The 5000-nt window shown below is 46.9% G+C and overlaps 17 non-coding genes and 1 pseudogene across 17 annotated transcripts in view; all 18 read left to right on the top strand.

Annotated features, from left to right (window-relative positions):
• LOC146244713 (5S ribosomal RNA) overlaps positions 1–22 on the top strand; it is a 119-nt pseudogene extending 97 nt beyond the window's left edge.
• Positions 23–212: 190 nt separating this feature from the next.
• LOC146244714 (5S ribosomal RNA) lies at positions 213–331 on the top strand. The gene has a single exon (XR_014740067.1). It is a non-coding gene; the product is annotated as a 5S ribosomal RNA (ribosomal RNA).
• A 176-nt stretch (positions 332–507) lies between these two features.
• Positions 508–626, top strand: LOC146244715 (5S ribosomal RNA). Its single transcript, XR_014738427.1, has one exon. It is a non-coding gene; the product is annotated as a 5S ribosomal RNA (ribosomal RNA).
• A 178-nt stretch (positions 627–804) lies between these two features.
• On the top strand, positions 805–923 carry LOC146244716 (5S ribosomal RNA). Its single transcript, XR_014738429.1, has one exon. It is a non-coding gene; the product is annotated as a 5S ribosomal RNA (ribosomal RNA).
• Positions 924–1111: 188 nt separating this feature from the next.
• LOC146244717 (5S ribosomal RNA) lies at positions 1112–1230 on the top strand. The gene has a single exon (XR_014739294.1). It is a non-coding gene; the product is annotated as a 5S ribosomal RNA (ribosomal RNA).
• A 186-nt stretch (positions 1231–1416) lies between these two features.
• On the top strand, positions 1417–1535 carry LOC146244718 (5S ribosomal RNA). Its single transcript, XR_014740068.1, has one exon. It is a non-coding gene; the product is annotated as a 5S ribosomal RNA (ribosomal RNA).
• A 172-nt stretch (positions 1536–1707) lies between these two features.
• LOC146244719 (5S ribosomal RNA) lies at positions 1708–1826 on the top strand. Its single transcript, XR_014738430.1, has one exon. It is a non-coding gene; the product is annotated as a 5S ribosomal RNA (ribosomal RNA).
• A 172-nt stretch (positions 1827–1998) lies between these two features.
• LOC146244720 (5S ribosomal RNA) lies at positions 1999–2117 on the top strand. Its single transcript, XR_014739295.1, has one exon. It is a non-coding gene; the product is annotated as a 5S ribosomal RNA (ribosomal RNA).
• A 184-nt stretch (positions 2118–2301) lies between these two features.
• Positions 2302–2420, top strand: LOC146244721 (5S ribosomal RNA). The gene has a single exon (XR_014740069.1). It is a non-coding gene; the product is annotated as a 5S ribosomal RNA (ribosomal RNA).
• A 182-nt stretch (positions 2421–2602) lies between these two features.
• Positions 2603–2721, top strand: LOC146244722 (5S ribosomal RNA). Its single transcript, XR_014738431.1, has one exon. It is a non-coding gene; the product is annotated as a 5S ribosomal RNA (ribosomal RNA).
• Positions 2722–2895: 174 nt separating this feature from the next.
• LOC146244723 (5S ribosomal RNA) lies at positions 2896–3014 on the top strand. The gene has a single exon (XR_014738432.1). It is a non-coding gene; the product is annotated as a 5S ribosomal RNA (ribosomal RNA).
• Positions 3015–3190: 176 nt separating this feature from the next.
• On the top strand, positions 3191–3309 carry LOC146244724 (5S ribosomal RNA). Its single transcript, XR_014738434.1, has one exon. It is a non-coding gene; the product is annotated as a 5S ribosomal RNA (ribosomal RNA).
• Positions 3310–3493: 184 nt separating this feature from the next.
• Positions 3494–3612, top strand: LOC146244725 (5S ribosomal RNA). The gene has a single exon (XR_014739296.1). It is a non-coding gene; the product is annotated as a 5S ribosomal RNA (ribosomal RNA).
• A 188-nt stretch (positions 3613–3800) lies between these two features.
• Positions 3801–3919, top strand: LOC146244726 (5S ribosomal RNA). The gene has a single exon (XR_014740070.1). It is a non-coding gene; the product is annotated as a 5S ribosomal RNA (ribosomal RNA).
• A 174-nt stretch (positions 3920–4093) lies between these two features.
• Positions 4094–4212, top strand: LOC146244727 (5S ribosomal RNA). Its single transcript, XR_014738435.1, has one exon. It is a non-coding gene; the product is annotated as a 5S ribosomal RNA (ribosomal RNA).
• A 172-nt stretch (positions 4213–4384) lies between these two features.
• LOC146244728 (5S ribosomal RNA) lies at positions 4385–4503 on the top strand. The gene has a single exon (XR_014738436.1). It is a non-coding gene; the product is annotated as a 5S ribosomal RNA (ribosomal RNA).
• Positions 4504–4685: 182 nt separating this feature from the next.
• On the top strand, positions 4686–4804 carry LOC146244729 (5S ribosomal RNA). The gene has a single exon (XR_014738437.1). It is a non-coding gene; the product is annotated as a 5S ribosomal RNA (ribosomal RNA).
• A 172-nt stretch (positions 4805–4976) lies between these two features.
• LOC146244730 (5S ribosomal RNA) overlaps positions 4977–5000 on the top strand; it is a 119-nt gene continuing 95 nt past the window's right edge. The window contains exon 1 of the ribosomal RNA XR_014738438.1: positions 4977–5000. This exon is cut by the window's right edge and continues 95 nt beyond it. This is a non-coding gene — a ribosomal RNA (5S ribosomal RNA).

The raw sequence follows: 5000 nt of genomic DNA on the forward strand, positions 1-5000 counted from the left end.
GGAATACCAGGTGCTGTATGCTCTTTTGCTCATTCACTTAGAAACTGACATCTTGCAATATGCACAAGTAGTCCTTCATGAAAGGGGCTGGAAGCTGTTTTCATTTTGACACGAGAGAGAGAGAGAGAGAGAGAGAGAGAGAGAGAGACTACCTTGCATTGTCAATTGCTAAATCTGTATATGGATAAGTAGCCTATGGTTGTCAACTTATTTCGTACGGCCATACCAGCCTGGCAACGCCTGATCTCGTCTGATCTCGGAAGCTAAGCAGGGTCGGGCCTGGTTAGTACTTGGATGGGAGACCGCCTGGGAATACCAGGTGCTGTATGCTCTTTTGCTCATTCACTTAGAAACTGACATCTTGCAATATGCACAAGTAGTCCTTCATGAAAGTGGCTGGAAGCTGTTTTCATTTTGACACGAGAGAGAGAGAGAGAGAGAGACTACCTTGCATTGTCAATTGCTAAATCTGTATATGGATAAGTAGCCTATGGTTGTCAACTTATTTCGTACGGCCATACCAGCCTGGCAACGCCCGATCTCGTCTGATCTCGGAAGCTAAGCAGGGTCGGGCCTGGTTAGTACTTGGATGGGAGACCGCCTGGGAATACCAGGTGCTGTATGCTCTTTTGCTCATTCACTTAGAAACTGACATCTTGCAATATGCACAAGTAGTCCTTCATGAAAGGGGCTGGAAGCTGTTTTCATTTTGACACGAGAGAGAGAGAGAGAGAGAGAGACTACCTTGCATTGTCAATTGCTAAATCTGTATATGGATAAGTAGCCTATGGTTGTCAACTTATTTCGTACGGCCATACCAGCCTGGCAACGCCCGATCTCGTCTGATCTCGGAAGCTAAGCAGGGTCGGGCCTGGTTAGTACTTGGATGGGAGACCGCCTGGGAATACCAGGTGCTGTATGCTCTTTTGCTCATTCACTTAGAAACTGACATCTTGCAATATGCACAAGTAGTCCTTCATGAAAGGGGCTGGAAACTGTTTTCATTTTGACACGAGAGAGAGAGAGAGAGAGAGAGAGAGAGAGAGACCACCTTGCATTGTGAATTGCTAAATCTGTATATGGATAAGTAGCCTATGGTTGTCAACTTATTTCGTACGGCCATACCAGCCTGGCAACGCCCGATCACGTCTGATCTCGGAAGCTAAGCAGGGTCGGGCCTGGTTAGTACTTGGATGGGAGACCGCCTGGGAATACCAGGTGCTGTATGCTCTTTTGCTCATTCACTTAGAAACTGACATCTTGCAATATGCACAAGTAGTCCTTCATGAAAGGGGCTGGAAGCTGTTTTCATTTTGACACGAGAGAGAGAGAGAGAGAGAGAGAGAGAGAGACTACCTTGCATTGTCAATTGCTAAATCTGTATATGGATAAGTAGCCTATGGTTGTCAACTTATTTCGTACGGCCATACCAGCCTGGCAACGCCTGATCTCGTCTGATCTCGGAAGCTAAGCAGGGTCGGGCCTGGTTAGTACTTGGATGGGAGACCGCCTGGGAATACCAGGTGCTGTATGCTCTTTTGCTCATTCACTTAGAAACTGACATCTTGCAATATGCACAAGTAGTCCTTCATGAAAGGGGCTGGAAGCTGTTTTCATTTTGACACGAGAGAGAGAGAGAGAGACCACCTTGCATTGTCAATTGCTAAATCTGTATATGGATAAGTAGCCTATGGTTGTCAACTTATTTCGTACGGCCATACCAGCCTGGCAACGCCCGATCTCGTCTGATCTCGGAAGCTAAGCAGGGTCGGGCCTGGTTAGTACTTGGATGGGAGACCGCCTGGGAATACCAGGTGCTGTATGCTCTTTTGCTCATTCACTTAGAAACTGACATCTTGCAATATGCACAAGTAGTCCTTCATGAAAGGGGCTGGAAGCTGTTTTCATTTTGACACGAGAGAGAGAGAGAGAGACCACCTTGCATTGTCAATTGCTAAATCTGTATATGGATAAGTAGCCTATGGTTGTCAACTTATTTCGTACGGCCATACCAGCCTGGCAACGCCCGATCACGTCTGATCTCGGAAGCTAAGCAGGGTCGGGCCTGGTTAGTACTTGGATGGGAGACCGCCTGGGAATACCAGGTGCTGTATGCTCTTTTGCTCATTCACTTAGAAACTGACATCTTGCAATATGCACAAGTAGTCCTTCATGAAAGGGGCTGGAAGCTGTTTTCATTTTGACACGAGAGAGAGAGAGAGAGAGAGAGAGAGAGACTACCTTGCATTGTCAATTGCTAAATCTGTATATGGATAAGTAGCCTATGGTTGTCAACTTATTTCGTACGGCCATACCAGCCTGGCAACGCCTGATCTCGTCTGATCTCGGAAGCTAAGCAGGGTCGGGCCTGGTTAGTACTTGGATGGGAGACCGCCTGGGAATACCAGGTGCTGTATGCTCTTTTGCTCATTCACTTAGAAACTGAAATCTTGCAATATGCACAAGTAGTCCTTCATGAAAGGGGCTGGAAGCTGTTTTCATTTTGACACGAGATAGAGAGAGAGAGAGAGAGAGAGACCACCTTGCATTGTCAATTGCTAAATCTGTATATGGATAAGTAGCCTATGGTTGTCAACTTATTTCGTACGGCCATACCAGCCTGGCAACGCCCGATCTCGTCTGATCTCGGAAGCTAAGCAGGGTCGGGCCTGGTTAGTACTTGGATGGGAGACCGCCTGGGAATACCAGGTGCTGTATGCTCTTTTGCTCATTCACTTAGAAACTGACATCTTGCAATATGCACAAGTAGTCCTTCATGAAAGGGGCTGGAAGCTGTTTTCATTTTGACACGAGAGAGAGAGAGAGAGAGACTACCTTGCATTGTCAATTGCTAAATCTGTATATGGATAAGTAGCCTATGGTTGTCAACTTATTTCGTACGGCCATACCAGCCTGGCAACGCCCGATCTCGTCTGATCTCGGAAGCTAAGCAGGGTCGGGCCTGGTTAGTACTTGGATGGGAGACCGCCTGGGAATACCAGGTGCTGTATGCTCTTTTGCTCATTCACTTAGAAACTGACATCTTGCAATATGCACAAGTAGTCCTTCATGAAAGGGGCTGGAAGCTGTTTTCATTTTGACACGAGAGAGAGAGAGAGAGAGAGACTACCTTGCATTGTCAATTGCTAAATCTGTATATGGATAAGTAGCCTATGGTTGTCAACTTATTTCGTACGGCCATACCAGCCTGGCAACGCCCGATCTCGTCTGATCTCGGAAGCTAAGCAGGGTCGGGCCTGGTTAGTACTTGGATGGGAGACCGCCTGGGAATACCAGGTGCTGTATGCTCTTTTGCTCATTCACTTAGAAACTGACATCTTGCAATATGCACAAGTAGTCCTTCATGAAAGGGGCTGGAAACTGTTTTCATTTTGACACGAGAGAGAGAGAGAGAGAGAGAGAGAGAGACCACCTTGCATTGTGAATTGCTAAATCTGTATATGGATAAGTAGCCTATGGTTGTCAACTTATTTCGTACGGCCATACCAGCCTGGCAACGCCCGATCACGTCTGATCTCGGAAGCTAAGCAGGGTCGGGCCTGGTTAGTACTTGGATGGGAGACCGCCTGGGAATACCAGGTGCTGTATGCTCTTTTGCTCATTCACTTAGAAACTGACATCTTGCAATATGCACAAGTAGTCCTTCATGAAAGGGGCTGGAAGCTGTTTTCATTTTGACACGAGAGAGAGAGAGAGAGAGAGAGAGAGAGAGAGACTACCTTGCATTGTCAATTGCTAAATCTGTATATGGATAAGTAGCCTATGGTTGTCAACTTATTTCGTACGGCCATACCAGCCTGGCAACGCCTGATCTCGTCTGATCTCGGAAGCTAAGCAGGGTCGGGCCTGGTTAGTACTTGGATGGGAGACCGCCTGGGAATACCAGGTGCTGTATGCTCTTTTGCTCATTCACTTAGAAACTGACATCTTGCAATATGCACAAGTAGTCCTTCATGAAAGGGGCTGGAAGCTGTTTTCATTTTGACACGAGAGAGAGAGAGAGAGAGACCACCTTGCATTGTCAATTGCTAAATCTGTATATGGATAAGTAGCCTATGGTTGTCAACTTATTTCGTACGGCCATACCAGCCTGGCAACGCCCGATCTCGTCTGATCTCGGAAGCTAAGCAGGGTCGGGCCTGGTTAGTACTTGGATGGGAGACCGCCTGGGAATACCAGGTGCTGTATGCTCTTTTGCTCATTCACTTAGAAACTGACATCTTGCAATATGCACAAGTAGTCCTTCATGAAAGGGGCTGGAAGCTGTTTTCATTTTGACAAGAGAGAGAGAGAGAGAGACTACCTTGCATTGTCAATTGCTAAATCTGTATATGGATAAGTAGCCTATGGTTGTCAACTTATTTCGTACGGCCATACCAGCCTGGCAACGCCCGATCTCGTCTGATCTCGGAAGCTAAGCAGGGTCGGGCCTGGTTAGTACTTGGATGGGAGACCGCCTGGGAATACCAGGTGCTGTATGCTCTTTTGCTCATTCACTTAGAAACTGACATCTTGCAATATGCACAAGTAGTCCTTCATGAAAGGGGCTGGAAGCTGTTTTCATTTTGACACGAGAGAGAGAGAGAGAGAGAGAGAGAGACTACCTTGCATTGTCAATTGCTAAATCTGTATATGGATAAGTAGCCTATGGTTGTCAACTTATTTCGTACGGCCATACCAGCCTGGCAACGCCCGATCTCGTCTGATCTCGGAAGCTAAGCAGGGTCGGGCCTGGTTAGTACTTGGATGGGAGACCGCCTGGGAATACCAGGTGCTGTATGCTCTTTTGCTCATTCACTTAGAAACTGACATCTTGCAATATGCACAAGTAGTCCTTCATGAAAGGGGCTGGAAGCTGTTTTCATTTTGACACGAGAGAGAGAGAGAGAGACTACCTTGCATTGTCAATTGCTAAATCTGTATATGGATAAGTAGCCTATGGTTGTCAACTTATTTCGTACGGCCATACCAGCCTGGCA

This window comes from Hypomesus nipponensis, chromosome 20, assembly GCF_054491055.1.
Source record: "Hypomesus nipponensis isolate SF chromosome 20, ASM5449105v1, whole genome shotgun sequence".
Lineage (NCBI taxonomy): Eukaryota > Metazoa > Chordata > Actinopteri > Osmeriformes > Osmeridae > Hypomesus > Hypomesus nipponensis.